At 38.8% G+C, this 19,154-nt stretch overlaps 1 long non-coding RNA gene across 1 annotated transcript; it reads right to left on the bottom strand.

The window, feature by feature from the left end:
- Window positions 1–5,063: 5,063 nt before the first annotated feature.
- On the bottom strand, window positions 5,064–11,942 carry LOC121079236. The gene is made up of 2 exons (XR_005824949.1): window positions 11,787–11,942; window positions 5,064–5,582 (listed from the first exon to the last, which is right to left on the bottom strand). It is a non-coding gene; the product is annotated as an uncharacterized LOC121079236 (long non-coding RNA).
- Between the last annotated feature and the right edge of the window lie 7,212 nt (window positions 11,943–19,154).

The following is a 19,154-nucleotide window of genomic DNA, read 5'->3' as shown; positions in this document are numbered from 1 at the left end:
CAAGGTTTACTTTACGAATACACCCTCACATTCTATTTATTTTCTTAAGACTAGAAATGATCTCTCTACTGAATACTTGTTTCTTTTGAACCTAACCTGGAGTATACTTTGGCTTTGGATCTGTTGCTCTGGTACTACTGAAAAAGCAGACATTGGTGAGAAAATGTGTGCTTTTTTTTTTTTTTGAGGTACCTGCTGTCTCCGATTAACCCACATTAACCCACAGTGAAGTGGGAACTGATCTAGGCCTCCTATTCTGAATTTTAAGCCGGTTATATACCCAGCTTAAAATGGGGGGGGGGGGATGACAACCCAACTTTCATAGTGTAAAAAAAACAAAAAACAGAAGGCAAATCGCTAGGCTAAAAGGTGTAGGGAGTGAATTTCTCTGTCCTAGCCTTTTCTGTTTGACAGCTGCTCAGTCGGCAGCACTGCCGCGGGCTGCCAGCACTGGGCAGGCCTCAGAGCTCTGGGAGGCGAGGTGCTGCCTCCCCGTGGGTGAAGCTTTGGGAAGGGGACTTTGCAAGCGTGGAGCTATGCTATTGAGAACTGTTGAGACTGTTGAGGGCTGCCAGCTGAAGTTTACTTGAGGTTAAACCTTTATTTTTCCCCCCTTCTTAGGAGTTTTGTTTGTAAGAAGGTGGGAAGGTGAGCTTCTCCAGAACTTGGTGCTAACTCGCATCTTGGCTTAGGTGGTGGAATCCAGAAGGCAGGTGCTCATCTGGGAGAGGTTGAGCTGGAAGGTATGTTTGGAAAGCAGTAGAAGACAATAGCAGTTAAAAGAGAATCAGGTAACAGCAGGTAGTGTCTGCTTCTCTCCTACCACCAGCATAATGGTGACAGCACTTTTCAAAGAAGTAGATATAGATTCAGTTCCATATCCAGCCAGAGAGGGAATCAGAGCCATGGTTACAAGAGGAAACATCTGTGGGGTTGTTTTGGGATAGGTCATAAGTTACTCTGAAGTCTCTGTATGAAGCGATGCCATTATTACGAAACAGTCCTGAATTGGACTAAGCATGAGAACAAATGTAAACGCTGCTCAGTGATGATGGCATCCATAGAGCAACAGGGACATATATATGGTCCTTGAGCTCAGAGCCTCCTGTATTTTATCGTTACTTTTAGGCATATAAAATGCCAAAATTGTCTACCCAAGAGGAATGTTAAATGGCTAGGCTATGATAATACCTCATTTGCCTTTTTGCTCTAAAGATTTCTGATCTTTTGTTGAACTGCAGGGTGGCACCCACCTGGTTGGCTGTTTGGGATCTTTGCTCAGACACACATCTGGAAGTATTAAGTGATCTATGTACCAAACTTAAAGCTGTGGAGTAGTATAAAGGTACCACAATGAGCTTGGGTATGGCAGAGCTCTGTCTGGGTTTAGAGATCTGTGTGCCATGGAGCCTGGGCCCATCTTCTACATTGGAAATAACCCAAAGAAGCCATATGTTGTGGTTTAGCCCGGCTGGCAGCCAAACACCACACAGCCGTTCGCTCACCCTCCCCCCTCCCTCTCCGGGATGGGGGAGAGAAACGGGAAAGTGAAGTCTGTGAGTTGAGATAAAGACAGTTTATTAAGACAGGAAAATAATAACAATAATAATAATAATAATAATAATAGTATTAATAGTAATAATGTGTACGAAATAAGTGATGCACAATGCAATTGCTCACCACCCGTTGACCGATGCCCAGCCTATCCCCGAGCAGCCGGCCCCCCCCTCCACCCCGGCTAGCCACCCCTATATATTGTTCAGCATGACGTCAGATGGTATGGAATACCCCTTTGGCCAGTTTGGGTCAGCTGTCCTGGGTCTGTCCCCTCCCAGCTCCTGCTGCATCCCTAGCCTGCTCGCTAGCAGGACAGAGAGAGGCTGAAAAGTCCTTGGCTTGGTGTAAGCACTGCTCTACAACAATTAAAACATCAGCATGTTATCAGCGCTCTTCTCATTCTAATCCAAAACATAGCACCCTGCCAGCTACTAGGAGGAAAATTAACTCTGTCCTAACTGAAACCAGGACACCATAGTAGGTCTGTTCAAAAAGAGACAAGAAAGTAGATACTGTTGTTTTTCTATGTTGAATGCTATAATCTAGAGACTACAGGGATTAGGGGAGAGTAGATAGACAAAAGACACTACAAGAGTGAACAAAATCATCTCCTTAGCTATTTCTCCCTCTTATTAGTTTCCAGGTTTAAAGAGGAAGTTTTTACTGTGTTCATTCAGCAGAAGAAATGCAGATCCAGCTAGAGGTAAGGAAAATTGTAGGAAGACACCATACTACAAAATACAAATGATGGAGAAAGGGGAGGACAGGGAGATTTTAGGCCAACATACATGAGCAAAAGACGGTACTAGCCACATTCTGATTATGGGGGGGGGAGGGGGGAGGATCTCTAGCCTTCTTCATTGTTGTACATCTCCATAGTAGCTCCATTGCTTTCCACATTCAACTTGTGCCACCTCTACATCGTGTTTGAAAGAAAGAAGATGACCCTAAACTTTTACAAATTGCAGAAAATTTGCTCTGAGCCTAGGACTCTTGAGCCTTCCCTTTCATTTAATGGTTTTAACCAAAACTGAAGCTTTGGACCATGGTTAAAGCTAAATAGTGTATTGATTGTATGAGGTGATGGTTGGAAGGTTGAGCTGAGTAAGTTTCAGTCTTGTGTACACATTGTCTAAACAAATGAAATGGTTTTTTTTTTTTCAAATAAATACTCTGTAATCCATGTTTTCATGGATTTTGGAAACAGAAAAGACAATTATGATCTACTCTGGCTTCCTTCATAACAGAAGGAATTAAATGTCAAGAGAGATTTTTTTTTCATACTAAGGAAGTGGAATTCTTCCCTGGGAAATTGTACGCTTTTGACTGATGAAAATGCTCAATAATCAGTAGACATTGAGTCCTTTATGAACAAGTGGAATGAGCTTTCTTTTCTATTATAACCTCTGGGAAGCAGTAATCTCTTAACTGCTGTTTGGTAATTTAGCTAATTTACTCAGTTTATCACAATATTTTTTTATACTTGAAGTTAGTAAACTTGCTAGTGCAGCAATATTATTTTATTATTTTTCTTCCTAAAGGAGTCCAAACACAGGAACTTGATATCATAGAGGCATTTGATGGGAAGAATCGGTAGTGTATATTTCTTGAAGAACACCAACCATCTGAAAATGGTAGTGCTGTCACGCTGTGGTCTTTCATAAGATTTAACCTCAGTAATGTACAGCATTAACATTTTTTTCAGAGTAAAAATAAAGCCTTTTTTTTTTTTTTTTTTTTATACCTGCTAATATAATATCTACAACTTAATGTGTCTGTTTATCTGGGGAATCAGCTATGCAGGAAAAAAAATATATAAATGGTATAATGACCATGTTTATATTTGCTATTTATTTCTTAAGTTCACAGATCACTCTTCATTTACTTTTTAAAGAGAGAACACATAGGAGAACGTGCATATGATTTTTCTAGTATGAGTTTTCCTCCTTAAAAATATCCTTTTTATGGGCTTGGGTCTATATAGGACAGAAATGGGGGTTCCAGGCTGGGTAGTGGAGAGGTAGGGTGAAATGAGTAAGTCAGATCTGGTCACTGTGTGAGTACCATGCACTCACGAGCACTGAGGTTGGCACTGTACTCCAGGTACACAGCTCTGATGTTGACTAAAGGCTCCGAAGAAGAGAAAAAAAATCCCTTACTGGCTGCAGGTTTGGGGTGCCGCACAGTAAATGAGTCTTCTTTTAATACAACAAGGATCTAAGTAGTAGTATTTTCCTTTTGCAAGCACATTAAAAATGTAATTGCTTTAATTAATAGTCCATTTTAATCTGTACATTGGATGGGAATTTAACTTCTGGAGATAAGCTCAATACCATCTTCAGATTTCTGCATTTCACAGAAGTCTTTGCATTAGGTTTTCCTCTTTGCCACAGCGCGGTTCTCCACAGGCTCTATAGCCATGCCAGGGCAGCTTCGGCTTTGCCACCAGTTCACTGGTAACTGTGCCACCAAGAAGGAAAGCAGTGGTGACCTGCGACCCATGAACTTCAAGCACCTAGGAGCTCGGGGACCACCTTGGCTTTATGAGAAGAACCAATACTTGCCTCAAATGGATGGTGAAATCAAGATGTTTCACCCTAGACTCAAAAAATGAAAATTTCTATCGACCCGTCTCTTCCTCCACAATTTCTTCCCCACTTTCAGAACTAATATTCCAGCAAAAGGAATTGGAATGTGCCTTTTTTTTTTAAAAAACAAACCAAAGAACTAAAAACGAAAAACCAAAACCGAACTGTGCTTCACAGCGTTGAGAATCCCCCCTCAGAGCTATGGCTCTGACTTTGGAAGGGATGAGCTGGCTTCTGCATTGGGTGGGCACAGCCCCTAGTTACATACATCCCCAGGGGAGCCAGTGACCTTACAGCCTGATTTGGAAAAGAGTTACACCCTGCAGCAGCCCTGTCTGAGTGGAAAAACTGTGTTCAGTGAGACTGTTCATATGTGAGACCGTTTTATATGTGAGGCCATTGATTCATAAGCGTTTGCGGTCTCAAGTTGCTCTGTAATTACACTGCATGCTGGGGGTTCACAGTTAAAACAGTGGGAACAGAAAAGTATATACATATTGATACAGCACAAACATTAACCTTACTTCTTTTCTTACTTAACAGTGAATGTTTTGGGACTTTTTTTCCCTCTTATGCTCCCCCACGACTACTCATTAAGCAGATTTAATTAGAGCATAAGATAGAAAATTTTAAAGATTGGCTCTGGCAGTTTTTGCGTGCCTGTGAGTAGTCAGTATCTATCTATTTTGACCTTCCACAAAACAGATACAATGATAGTTTCGTATCACTTAGGAATTTCTGGAGATCTTTCTAAAACCTTAGAATGCACTGGCAATCGCAGAGTAAATAAATATATTTTCATTTTCTCCTAATGACCCATTAATAACTGACAATCAAATCTCAGAAAAGCATTTTTGGTTAGTCTTTCTCTAGCATAGAATAAAATTCTATAGAAATTAATAAAATACACACTTATGCATGCCAAAAGTTTAATTTATCGAATTTCTTTCCTAAATAAAATGAAATAATGAAATATTTGTGTTGGAAATAAAAACAGAAAACCTGAAAAGCAGTAAAACAAAATAAAAACCGGTTGCTGAGCTCAGAATATTACACATTCTACATCCTACGAAGGATTTATTGATACACAAAGATGCTTTTTTTCCCTACTTTTTCCAGTGCCTTTAAACCTAGCAAACAGTCTAGCAAGCATGTCTGTATGCAGAACAACTTGTCTTTTTACAAGTAGAGTGGAGGTTTTCTCGGTGTGGTAGTGACTGATTCATGATTTCTGTTCTCCTCCCACAGCAGCACTTTGTTCCATGTGAATTCTGGTAAGAGGCATGATACAGTGTTAATGCTAACATGTAGGAGTCAGTCAGAGGTAAAAACCCCTATCACAATTAGCATTAACAACATACAGCCTACAGAAGAACTCCAGAGACTGGAGTATGAGACATAAAGAACTGAAACCACCGTTTTTTCCTTTTGATATACCTATAAAAAAAAAAGAGAGAGAGAAATGCACCTAGAAATTACGTCAGAAAGAGGACAGACATCAGAGTAAAAAAGATAAAAAGACAAAATAAATTCAAAAAACTTTTAAATACAAAAGAATCATCTGCTATATATTTAGAAAAATTCAACTCTGCAATTGTTTTGAAGTTATTTTTAAGAGAGAAGTAGAATACATTCACTATTCTTCTCTGAGGGACTTTTATTTCCATCCTTCTGTTAATTACATTTTTGTGCTGCTTTATTTGCATTGAACAGAAGGAATATAGACTATAGTCTTTCCCAATTTTGTGCCCCTTTAGGTACCAGTTAATAAAGACTTCTAAGGCAAGCTTCTCAAAATATTAAGAACCCAAAATAAATATGTGATCAAACAGAAATTGCCTGGTTTTATTTTTATGTAAATAGACAAAGTGCCCATCAGGAGAGCTGACTGCTTAACTTGATAAAAGAAAGAGAGCTAAGAATTAATCATAGTTTCATCAGTATGCCATGTCTGTGATTAAGCAACCAAAGTTCCTTTGGATTCTGGAAAAAGTGAGTAGTCTGTGGAGAGAAAACCTGCTGGATAGATTTAGTTACTGATCTGGGATCCATGGATCCATAGGCAAGCCTCCTACATCCTTGTTACAGTAGACTAGAATGAGATTAATAATTGTTTCTGTCGAGTAAGTATATTGTTTGCTAATCTCTTCTTAATATTAAACAATCTCTGATGCTTTAACCATAAAATTAATGAGCAATGATTTGTTTGACCAGAATTTAACTTTTTTTTTTTTTTTTTACTTCTTTCAGCCTATTATGACCTCTCTCCTAAAAACAACAAAGGAAAACATAGTTTTGTGAATAAATAATACTATAAAATATTTCAAAAATCTGCAAAGAAATCAAAAAATGAAGTAGAAATGCACTCAACAGAAGAAAGATTAGAGAATCCTGATTATATTATTTTTTTTTTCTTTACAATTTTCAGTTACTTACATCAGTGTTAAGGATGGAATAGTTGAGACAGTCATTCCAAACGTGTAAAAAGGCCTAAGTAATGACCAGTTACTCCTCTGCTAAATATGTCTTGATTGAAATATATTTTCCTTTTTTCCATCCTTCTAAAATAAAGTATCAGCTCCTGGGCAGAGTTCAGGCTTAGTTGAATCGTTTGCTTTCTGCTTGTTCTCCCAGTAACAACATTTTCAAAATAAACATTTACAGTTATTTAAGAAACAACTAACATGAAAAACTGTATGGGAAATGAGACATTATATATGACACAATTTTGGGGATCTTTTTTTTTGTATGTAAATTTAAAGAGACTTATGTACATTTATAACTTCCCTACTCTAACTAACACATGTTTTAAGAGGAAGTTAAAATGTCATAGTAAGACTGTGATCTAATTTAGAGATTTTAGGGAAATTACCTTTCACTTTGTGCCACTCTAAATGAAACCAACCAAGTATATGGTTGTGATAAGTAAGAGGCAAGCAGAAATTCCAAGATGAATATAAAAATTCAGTAGGCATAAAAAAGTGGTTTAGAAATTTCCAAACCTCAAATTTAAAATGATGATTCAGAGCTCTGTTGAGTGTTCAGGCTAAACTCCTACTGAAGTCAGACACTGAGACCTGTGGGATTACATTTGCATTTGTGGGCAATGAAGTGAACAGTTTCTAAACCTGCACATCAATACTCCTAAATGGTGTGTGGGGGGGTCAGGGGTGCAGTTCAGGGAGGAGGATGGGAGATGCAAGGTAGAGTATCCATTGTGGGTCTTTCTCATTTTCTCTTTCTCACTTTCTCTCTCTCTCTCTCTCCCCTTTCAAAGAAAGCAACCAAATTAATTCTGTCAATAAAAGCCATTGAGTGGATATTATGGATTGAACCTGCTATAAGCAGGGATTGGGATGTGATGACCTTCGGAGATCCTTTCCAACCTAAATTATTCTGTGATTCAATTATTGCACTTTTAATGTCTCTAAGTCCCTCACTCCTTATTCACTTACTGTCACTCAGTGGGTATACATCTTTAAGAAAGGCTTGATGCAAAATGCCTGTTCCTCTAGTGGGAGCCCTACACTGGCTTCACCAAGTTGGACAAGAGCTTCAGTACAAGAAGTTTCCATGACTTCAGAGTCTGTTGCCCCAAGACTAACACATTTGTAAATTTGCAGATCTTAAATCTATTACACATTACTAATTTTTACACCATGCTTCCTAAAAACTAATTCTTATGTATCTTTTTAAGGTTTGCTAGAAACTCTATAAGTTTTGCTAAAAAAAGGATATTTTATCTGTGGTTTGCAGCAGCTATTTGTGGTTGATAGCACTTTCCTCTTCGTTCTGCTTTTTACTGCATTCGGTGTTGGAGAAAGAATATTTTTGAAATGGATGGCTTCAATGGATCTGATAATTGTTTCTCTAAAGAAGCTGAAGGATTGATTTATTTGCACTTGTCTACTTCCAACATTACTGTTGAGCAGTAAGGGAAGTGAAAGGCTTCGGGGAGCAATAGCTTTCTACAGCTTTACTTCTGAGCATCAGCTCTTCTAGGCAGAAGTGGGTAAGCAGTTTGTTACAGCCACTGACAAGCCTTTGTCTTTGGTGCTTTTCTAATCCCATGGTCTTGGATTTAAATAATGGGATAGTTTTGCCTAGACTGGCACCCTAGCATTTTAATCTTGGGTTTAAGAGCTGCATTGCATCTCTGAAGTTGCAAACTGTTCTGCTTCTATGTGCTAAAGGAAAAAAAAGAATCGTGCTTTATCCGGAAGTGGTGAGAAATGGCATGTGTTTCCTCTTGCTGAACCTTTGTAACAGCCTTTTGTACAGCTGTCAGATTTCCATTACATGAACAAATACATGCATTGCTGCCTGTCTTCTCACTCAGCTCTAAAAATGTCGCCTTGCTATCAATGGAAACGATGATCATCTACTCATGCTTCAACACAATGAAATAAAATCCCCCATTGCTATCCTCACAACATTAATAAAGAAAAAGCTCAAAAAATCTGGTGTGATTTCTCTCTTCCTCTTTCCAGCACTCACTCTTCCTTCAGTTACTGGCATCGACATAACATGTTTATTCTCCCTATCATATCAGCTGATCTCTTTGGTCATCAGCTCCTATCTACTCATCTACTCTTCTGTTCCTTCATCTGCTCTAGTGACCTCAGAAAGATAAGTGTGTTTTAATTTCATTTTCAACTTATTTTGAACTATAAACAGTGAAAAACAAGCGTTAAAATAGTAAAAATTTACAATATTTCTCTACTCTTGTATACACATACATGTATTTAATTTCCTGTCTGTCTTTGCAGTATCCTTAGTATGTGACAATGTTTATCTCTATTTCTGTTGCAATATTAATGCATCTGATTAAGACTTTACAGAGATTTGTGGCATTACTGGGAAAACAAACAATTTTTACAGACAATAATGCATAAAATAGCCTTTCTCAACATCTTCCAGAATATGTGAGAATGGACATCACATGTATAGCTTTCTTTTTATTTCATGTGTTTTTCAAAAAAATCTTTGAGGCACTTAGTCCACTCAAGTGTAGGTAGCTCATTGTTCTGTAATGTAGGCATTTCCTTGGTCAGTGAAGTAGACATGATTAACCAGTTTGTCCACATATTCAGCCTATATTCAGATTCCTTTCAGAAGGAGTACCACCAGTACAGTTCAAACTACTTAATTTAAGTTCTGCATGTGCTCATTTCCACACCTGTCCATTTGAACATCACTCTTGTCCTCAAGGGTCTGAGTGGACTCTTACACTGGGACACTGGTGGACTACAAGAATCCAGCTTGTTAGTCTAGTTATGTGATTATCCATCGGTCAGCTAGAGGGGATCCTTTGGCATGAAGATGTAGTAAAACTCAACCTTTTGTCTCTGGATTGGTAGGAAGAGGACATGCCAGCTTTGATAGTACTTTCCAATATGAACTATCTATAAAAAAACACATGCAGGTTAGGAAACTAATTCAAACTCTTCAGTATTTGGTAGCCAGTTTAGAAAGGATAAAAGCTATCTCTGAACAACAAAAGGAATTTAGGTCTTCCTTTTGGGGAGCCTCATCATTGCAGTTGTGCAATCACCTCCATTATGAAGCCCCTTTTCAGTGTTAGGGAGAAAAGACAATTCACCAAAGCCAGTGATCTGCAATGATATCTGTTCACAGTCATGTTGGCGGAACCAGACTGTGATAGACTCTAGATCTTAATGCTTTGAAGTTAAAGAATAGAGACCCCACACTGACCACAATAGGCTTTGAAACAGACCTGGTGAGTCCTGGTCTGTTAGCTGCATTCACTTGTGTCAAAACCAGACATAGCACACAAGCACAATGCCAGATTACCTGCTCAAAATTAACTAAAGGCCTGATACTGGGAGAAGAAACTTGAATGAGCTTCGAGGTCTTGAAAGAGATGTGCCAGTGAGCAGACTATGTGAATACCTTTGTAGGACACACGGGGTGAGACTCACACCACCCAACTGGAACTATATAAAAGTAAGGTCTTTGGCCTGTGCTATCTACCTATGTATTGTCCTTAACATTCTGCAAAGAGAGAGAGAGATGGAGAGAGAAGTGAGCACTGGCCAGAGGTTAGTGTGCTTCACCTGTTTTATCTGTTTCTTAGAGTATGACAAATTGCCCTCTGGAGGTGCGCATTTCCTTTAATTTTTCAAAACTAAAATTTGGTGTGATATGGAAGAGTGGCTCTTGAATGTCTTCCTTTGCAGTCATGAAAAAAAAAAGTTTTGTACAGAATGCAACCAAAAACAAATTGCCAGTTTCAGAGATGTTTTTACCCTTGAATAGCAGAACTCTAATTTGGCTAAAAAAGAATCAGTTTTGACAATTAATACAATTAGCACATTCTGTAATTCTTTTGATTACCTACAAATGTCCATTACACATAAACAATACACCACAGGTATTCTGTATGCATTTTCAGAAGTACTTTAAATCATCTATTTGCATCTAATTTATCAGAAAGTAAAACATTAAAAAAAAAAAACAAAAAACAGAAAAATACAGAATTCAAGTCTCTTACTTAAGATACTGGAAAAGCTACAAGGATGTCTATGTAGGTAGAAGAGGCTTTTATCTGCTGAAAATTTACTTCTAAATTAAAATGTCCTCATTAGCTCTATTTCACATTGTGGACCAAGTAGCTGGAAAATTCTGGAATATGTTTCAGCTATTTTGTCAGTTCTATAAATTAAAGACTGCCATATTGAAAAGTAATAAAATAAATGATTAATGTTAGATACTTGCTGCCGATTTTGAGTTCAGAGCAAATTTTTATGACAAAATTAAACCTCAGAGTTTTCACCAGACAGGTATTAATGCTGAGCAGGGAGCCGCTGTTTTGTCAGTATGGATGTGCATTTCAAGAAAGTTGTAGTAAGTTCCTATATGGGCTTTTAAAAACATTTTCATTTTAAAAAGAATGAAAACAAACCATATCTTAATGATGCAAGTCTAATGGGTATATTTTAAAGAAGGCATTTCTCTGTTGCTTATTTATGAAGTAAGGACAAGAACTGGTCCCATGTCCAAAATTAGTTGTATGGCCAAGTTTGAGCAAGTCAAAGTAGTCTGTACAGTTACTTTTCCCCACCCCAGAATCTCTATGGCGAGCTGTAGGCAAGAGGAAAACTGCAGTCTAGTCATAGACCTCTTTCAAACAGATAACCAAAACATTGTAGAAATTATATTCCATATAGCATGATCTTCTAAACTACCCATCTCACAGCAAATAAAGGAGGAGTGCAGGAGTTAAAAAGCAGCACGCATCCACCCCCCGTGTCCTCCTAGCTGTCTGCAGACACCTTTCTCATGCTCACTGTGCTCTGAGCTGCATGAGGTGTAACCGCTCGCAGAAGTGCACGCAAGGACACCAAGGGGACTGGGTTTGTATTCGCTTTAGACTGGTGGTCCGTGTGTGATTCAGGATGGCAGAAGGCATATTTCTGTCAGGATGCCTGTCTATTTCTGTATTTCTGTGTTTAAATGTTTGAAGTTTAGCCTGTCTGACTCTTCATGCTTCTCAGCCCTGTCCTTGGGCCCCTTCCCTTGGCCTGCTCCCATCTCCTCTAACATATGATCTTCTCACTTAAAAAAAGAGCACACACAAAAACAAACAAAAAAGCCAAAGAACCAAACTGAAAAACCTACCTGCTATGAGGCAGTTTCTTTACACAGAGATGCAAGCAAAACCAATGCAGCAAGAAGGCCACAGACTTCCTTTGTTCCATCTCACATGTTAACCATGATCACTGAGCTTGGGCTGTTTTTTTTTTCTTTTTTTTTTTTTCTTTTTTTTTTCTTCTAGAGAGAGCAAGAGGGAAAGAAGGGGGGGGGAGAGAGAGAGCGAGAGAGAGAGAGAAATAAGGCAAACAGAAATGAAAAAAAAAAAAGCAATTGAGGCAGCAACAGTTGCCCCAGAGGTCTGCTGATCTGGCTTGTCGCCTGATATCCCTGCAGCATGTTAGGTGAAGAAAGCCCGCTCCAAACAACTTGAGACCCTTTATAAGTCATGAAGGTGACTCATAACTAACCGACTTGCCTTGCCTTTAGTAAATCCCCTGCCTTCCTTTTCTTAGAACAGAGTTTAAAAAAAAAAAAAAAAAAGAGAGAGAGAGAGACAGAGACAGAGAGAAAACCCAAGGAAAACAGAAAACTCCAATCAAACTGAGGATTTTTTAAAAAAATACCACGTACTTTCCTTCCCTCAGACAGCTTGGCATCAAGCTTTGAACTGAGTAATAATAATAAATGCAAACGATTGTTTAGTAGTGACGGACGGTACAGTTAAGCAAGTTAAGGGTATGTTGTGCGAGAGAGAGTTCCTGCCAGTATCATCACAGACCTAAGCTGGAGAGGGAGCTCACCATGGAGAGCTGTTTCTTACTCTTCTTTGTGCTTCTTTTTCATCCACAGCTATTCTGCATGGACTCTTCATATCACAATTAACCCTGGCAGATCCGGACAGGAATAAAAAAATCATAGGCGGTTTAAATTCTCCTTGTCCTCAACAAATGTGCCAAGACACCTGACAGCTGTAGCTGAACAGTTGCAAACCTATAAAAATAGGGACAAGTTCTAACCAAATTAGGGTTCATATGGAAGACTGTAAAACAGTGGATTGTGAAACAGTGCTATTAAAATTATATGTGATTTTTAACATTCTTTACAGTCTCCTGCAGATGATTTGAAAGATTTGTTGGTCTAAATGTACAGAAGATACAAATATATACAGTTTTTAGGTTCTGAACATATTCAGAAAAATCCAGCTTATATAAATTTCCTGCAAGAAAAGGTGTGGCTGTTACCTCCTGATTTTCCTCAGTAATGGAGGGTTTTGTGCTCTCAAAATGCTACCTTTTCGCTATAAATAACAGAATTCCTTTTGCCTTTCCTTTTGAAAGTTCAGTGATTTTTTTCAGAAATATTTTCTTTTCAGAACTCATTAAGACAGCTGAAAGACAATAATTCTGTGTGCCAACCATTGAAACATAAGGAAAAAAAAAAAAGACAAATCGCATCTTACACACACTGGTCTTCTCTTTGTTTTAGGTGTATAATTTGAAATGTCTTCATTTTCCCCGTTGAGCCCATAGAAGTTTTGGGTGCTTGTCTGCTAATCCTGTACTCACATAGTTACATCAGGCCCTCATGCCTCATTAACAACATGATGGATTTTGGCTCCTGTGGTTGTAGAGAGAAGATAGATGCTGTATGTAGTTGCAACAGGGATGTTTCTCTGACATACCCCGACGGAAGCAGCTCTGAGAAACACAAACCTCTCTGGGACCCTCAGTTATTTTTATCTCCAAGGTCCCCTGCCTTGGGGACGTTGCCATCACCCCAGATAAGCCATGCATGCTGCTGGAGAAGAGGGTTGTGGGTGGGGAGAGTACGGCAGTCACCTTTGCTGTTTCGTTTCTATGCCTGTTGGTTAGACGGAGATGGAACTTCTCTTGGGCCCTTACCCAGGAAAGAGAAAAAATACTGAGCTGCACATAGTCCTCTCCCCTCTGTGTCTCCTCTTGGTACTTGTTGCTGTAAGGCCAGAGTTTGGGGCCAGCTTCCATGAGGAAGAGGAGAGTGACTCTGTGTTAGTGAGATTAGACCCTGGGATTATTTCCAGTTTGAATATACTACAACACAAAAACCTTAATTTTTACCTCATTCTCTTTAACATGCATTTTTACTTGATTTCCGTATAAACTGGAAACTTACATTCCCAAGGAGAAGAGGCATATGCAATCACACTGGGCGTGTGAATGTCTGTGTGTGTCGTTCTCCTCTCTGATGACTTGAAATCATGGAGCAATTTGAATCCACACTGACGGAGGGATATCTCAAGGATATGGAGTTCCTACAACTTTTGTGAAAACAATTGAGCAGATTAGGAAAGGCCTTATTCAAATTCCCATTTGTGGAAAGGATGGTAATTGGATTTCAACTGTTATTAAATATTACAGAAGCCAAATGGGAACTCAATTACAAATCCATAGGCAACCAGATTTTTTTCATTTTACCAATAACAAAATGACCTGATTTGTAAACGATTGCATTAAGTGCCTGAAAATACCAGTCATTAGATGATTGTGGGTTGAAGAACGAATACAATTCTACAGTCACTAAGAACAATATGCATGGGTAATTTAGCAGGAAAGCTGTCAATTAGGCATTGATTCCTAATCATGGGTAGTGTAATTAGGGCTGTGTGTGCACAACTGTGTTTGAAGGCAGGCAAATAATCAGCTTCAATTGCCCAGACTGACAAGTGCTGTGAGGCAGTTTGGTGCCATTGCCATGGTCCAGGACCCACCAAGGCTCTCCCTCACTCTCTTCCTGCTCCTCTGTTTCACTCCCTAAACTCTTTTTTGCTTCTTACAGCAATTGTTGCTGTGGTTCTGCACTCAAGTACAGCGCAGAACCATAGCATGGTCTCCTGGGAGAGACAATTGCCTCTTGGTGGGCACAGCAAGAGACACCTTGCAAGAACATCAAAACGGACCTTCAAAGTCATTAGAAACATTCAGTCTTTAAAGTATACCATATATTTTTAAGTACCTGGAGTACTTCTTGTTGTCCAGAGTACTCAGAAACTTAAGTGACGTTGCTAAAGATGGTCAGGTTTCCTGGCTACTGTGGTGCTCTATGAGATATGCCTGACCAACAGAGGGCAATATGTCCATACAAGCAATAGACTGGTCCAAAACCTATGGAAATCAAGGAGAGTTTGAGCTTCGTATAACACCAGTCAGAGCCATAACTCTCCTAATTTCACCTGAGAAAATCGCTAAGACTCTTAATGACATCTGTCAGAGACAGCGGCGGATGACAATTTGATCTCTATTAGAAAATAAACAGACAATGAGAAAGGTAGAAACACCAAATTTAGTTATGACTGTTTAATGACAGAAATGTTATCTTCAAAGAGAGCCTGTTCATGAATAACTACAGGTATTTAACATTTGGGTTACTGGAAAAGGGAATAAAGGTCTAGAGGCAGCAAATTATAATTAATTGCAGTTTTCTTCAGATTTTCCAGGCTCATCTTATTTTACTCTTTGAAATAAACTGTTTATTTATTTTATCTAATGACTTTTCTGAGCTGAAAATTCCAAAATTGCTTAAATTAGGATTTGTGATAAAAGCCAACTGTAAACTTATATTCTGAATACACTTTTAATACTTTTATGGAAATTGTGACATTGATTAGTCAAGACAGTTTTGAACAAAAGTTCTTTAAAATGTAACATTTCTATTACCAAAATTTATTCTATGGCTTATCAGTTCGTGTCACACTAACATAGAAATGTCTAAAACATCATCTGAGATGGATGTATGAAGCTTTTTCAAACTCTCTGTTCCTGTTCTCCTCCAACCCTTAACAACAGCAACATGTGCAGTCCTGGGTCTTAATAGCAATTGATTTGCATTTACATGAGAACAGTTTTTTGTTGTGGGCACCATAATCTTGCTCAAATTGCTTTTTAAGTGTCTATCATTGTGCCTGTCACTTGTGATACTGAAATCGTATTGGTAAGCCACAGAGGAGCCAGAATGCGATTGCTCAGGTCTCTGCCTTTTCTGACTCAAAGGTCATAAAGTCCTAGAAAGAGCTTCAAACACTGATAAACAGTGCCCTCCCTTTCTTTACAATGTCTCTTGTCTGTGCTATGGTGATGCTGTTTCTAAAGCTGCCACACAAGCAAGGTGTTCTGGGTGACCTACTTTCCAGAGGGACTTGTGGCCATATCTGAGGAGCTAGAGATACCAGTACCTCCAGAGCTGGAGGGGCTCAGGAAAAACAGCTGAGCTGCTCATGGTCCTCTTCCACTTGTGTCAAAACTGACAGTGAGAAATTCAGGAGGACATGCCAGAGCAGTAGGCTGCATAGACCTTGGAGTGCAGCTTGGAGGAAGCAGCAGTGAAAAAGCTGGAGTTCTGGCTTCAAACATGAACTCCAGAGCTCCTTTGTTCGAGGCTCCAGAAGAAGACAACAGTGATGGAGAAGGCTGCTTAAAAAGCTACATCCTAGGTAAAACAGGTTCCTTCTGTCTTTCAGGAAATTAAAAGACTCGTTCCTGGAAAGCAATGAGAACTGGAAACAGTAAGGAGGACTCCAGATCAAAAAGAGAATGAATGTTATTGTGAACTGCCTTTAACATTAAGTGTTGGAATGGACTATGTTTTTAAAATATACATTTTAATGCATCCTGGATAAGTCCAGGTGTGACTGAATTTTTAAACTCATGTATAGTTAAAAATATATAAAGAATGCCAAATTACTGAGTGTAATTTCTAAGGGCTCTGAGTTATATCCAGACATCAAAGAATAGTTTGGATTTGTATCCTAATGGCATTTCTCCTAACATTGTTCTCAGCTTACAGTTACAGCTCCCATAGTTTTTGGATATTTTCCTTATTATAGCCTTTTGTTCTTAGGGGAGAATTGACACCTTTATATTCCCAGACTTTAAGTAACTTTAATTTCTAGCAGTTCTTTATTTTTTACTATCCTTAGCATCCGTGCTTTGTCCATTTTGATGCTACAAAGAAAGTCGATAAAATATGTATAAACTGGAAGTCATTTTTATATACTGGAAGTCCCTTTCCATTATTTTGTTGGTCATAAAAAAAAATGTTTTCCTTTCAAATATGGAAAAAGAGAGGGAGTATGGATATTGCTACAAACCATAGAGTGGACATAGGACAAGGTAGTTGGATACTCATATTCCTCTATCCAGCACACTTCTGTAATCCTCAAATCTCACTAACATTGTGGGGGAATGTAACATTTTACACCAATAAAATTTATATTGTGATTTCTGTGTGTGCTGGATTTCTGGAGCTGGCTGGATTTCTGCTGTCCATTTGTTGAAGTGGGTTCTGCCCACTCTTCTATGGGAATCATTTCTTTCCTCCAGCAGACTAGCTCCTTACACCACAGGCAGTGCCAGGCCATATACCAGGCACTCAGAGCCATGACTTGATGGAGAACAGCCCTGAATGTGGCACAGGGATCCACGGCCTGAAACTTACAAGGGAAAGAAGGAGTAAGGATGTAATGTTGCCAGGAAAAAAATGCTGCAAAAGAGGAGAGCAGCCAGGTTCATAGCTCCTCGACTGACTATCAGAGGAAATGCTGAGAGGCTTGGGGCTGTTCAGCCTGGAGAAGAGAAGGCTCTTAGAGGGTATTTCAGTCACCAAAGTCCAATTTTGCCACCCTTCCCACCTGAGCGGGGTGGCTGAGATGACAAGACAGAGGGCATCCTGCTGCGTCATCCAGCTGCCTTGTTGGGTGGCCCCCATCGTCCCCTCAGCGCTGTGCCAGGGGCATGGGCATGGGCCGGGGCAGCCCCCTGGGTCTCTGCACTGGGGGACAGCTGCTGAGAAACGTTGTGGCACAGGCTGGTGGTTGGTAGTGCTGCCTTCCAGCATGGTACCAATAAAACACTTCACCCTCTTTCTCAGGAGGCACCAATTGAGGGGAAACATGACAGGGAGAAGAGGAATCTCTGCTGGGTTTGGTAGGGGAGAAGTGTAATTGAGGGAGTGGAGCATGTGCTAAATAATGAACTACTAAAGGATGCTTTCATATCAGAGTTCAGAGAAATTGAATTGGCATGTATTTCCTTATGGTTTCTAAAGAACTTAAAAATACGTTTTAGGAAAAAAAAATGTTTTTTAGGCTCACAAAAATTGAATTTGGCCTTATCAAATGATTTTGGCTGATTTTTGATATGGATTCATATACTGCAAATTCTTAATTTTAATTTGCAGCACCAAAATAAGATGTTTGTAAATAAATATTTACAAAAATATTTTGTTTAGATAGAATGGGTGAAACATTAATAAAATCTTTAAAGTTAATTGTTTTAGATTTTAATTAAAAGAGTTGTTTTAAATTAAAGTAACTAAAATGAAATTGAAATAGGTTAAATGAATATTTGTAAATATTTAGTAGCTAAAGTGTTATTTTTAGTAAGCCATTGGATCCTGTTACTGAATCATACCACCTTGAACTCTCCTGATGTTGTATGTGGTCAGCTACTGACTGTATGTAATTTCCTTTATCTTCTTGCACCCTCATTTTTTACCACTTGTAGAAAATAGTAAAGCTCCCAAACAATTTCATTTAAATAAAAGCTGGCCCTTTACCCCTTTCTCTATCCTTTTTGTTTATGACAGAAGTTTGGTAAATCCATATTTTGTTTATTCCTTATCATATGAGTGCTGTTTAACTACAGAAGTTCTTTGCTATCTAAGATCTTTCCCCTTCAGCTATGTCCCTAATTACGTTAGCAAAGGATAGCCATTAAAAATATGACCGAGGAGGTTAATCACCACAGAAGTGTGCTTAGCCTGTGTTGAAGCTAGGACTACAGAAAGATGTGTGTAACCTAAAGCAGGGAAAGTTTTATATTTATACTATTATTATTATTATTATTATTATTATTATTATTATTATTATTATAATTCTTTTCCCCTCAGTCTTGGTAGGCATGGGCTGAAGGGACTCATGTGACTCCGGCTTGGAGAAGCGATCTTCACAAATTGCCTAGGTCCCCTAGAAGCAAAACCTTCTGCATATGTCTTAGTTGGGAGCCAGAGATAAGCTGGTCAAAGAGTCTAGATCTAAAACTAGAAGAGAAAATTTTCTCCCATCCTAACCTGACTGTTGTACTTGCACTTTCGCAGAGAAAGGGAAAAGAAATCAGAGCAGTGAAGAAAACTGTGACTACTTTCAGTGCTGTGGAACCTCCTTCTATCTGCAGGTTATATGCTCTGTCTGTATTCATAGAAAGGTAGGCTTGGCTTACACGGCATTTGAGAACTTTATATTCCTTATAATAAGCACCCTGAATTACTAGGGCAAGTATGATTTTTATGAGTTACACAGAAGAATGCACACATAAGTGCTCACAAGCAAAGATCAGATATCAAATCCTTCAATCCTTATTCCCTCCTGAAAAATCAGAATTGTGTTTTTAGGAATCAGAAGAATATTTGCATTGCTTATTG

The sequence above is a fragment of the Cygnus olor genome, chromosome 1, assembly GCF_009769625.2.
Source record: "Cygnus olor isolate bCygOlo1 chromosome 1, bCygOlo1.pri.v2, whole genome shotgun sequence".
NCBI classification, from domain to species: domain Eukaryota; kingdom Metazoa; phylum Chordata; class Aves; order Anseriformes; family Anatidae; genus Cygnus; species Cygnus olor.
Note: the sequence above shows the minus strand (reverse complement) of the source record. Positions and strands in the feature narration are given on the sequence as shown.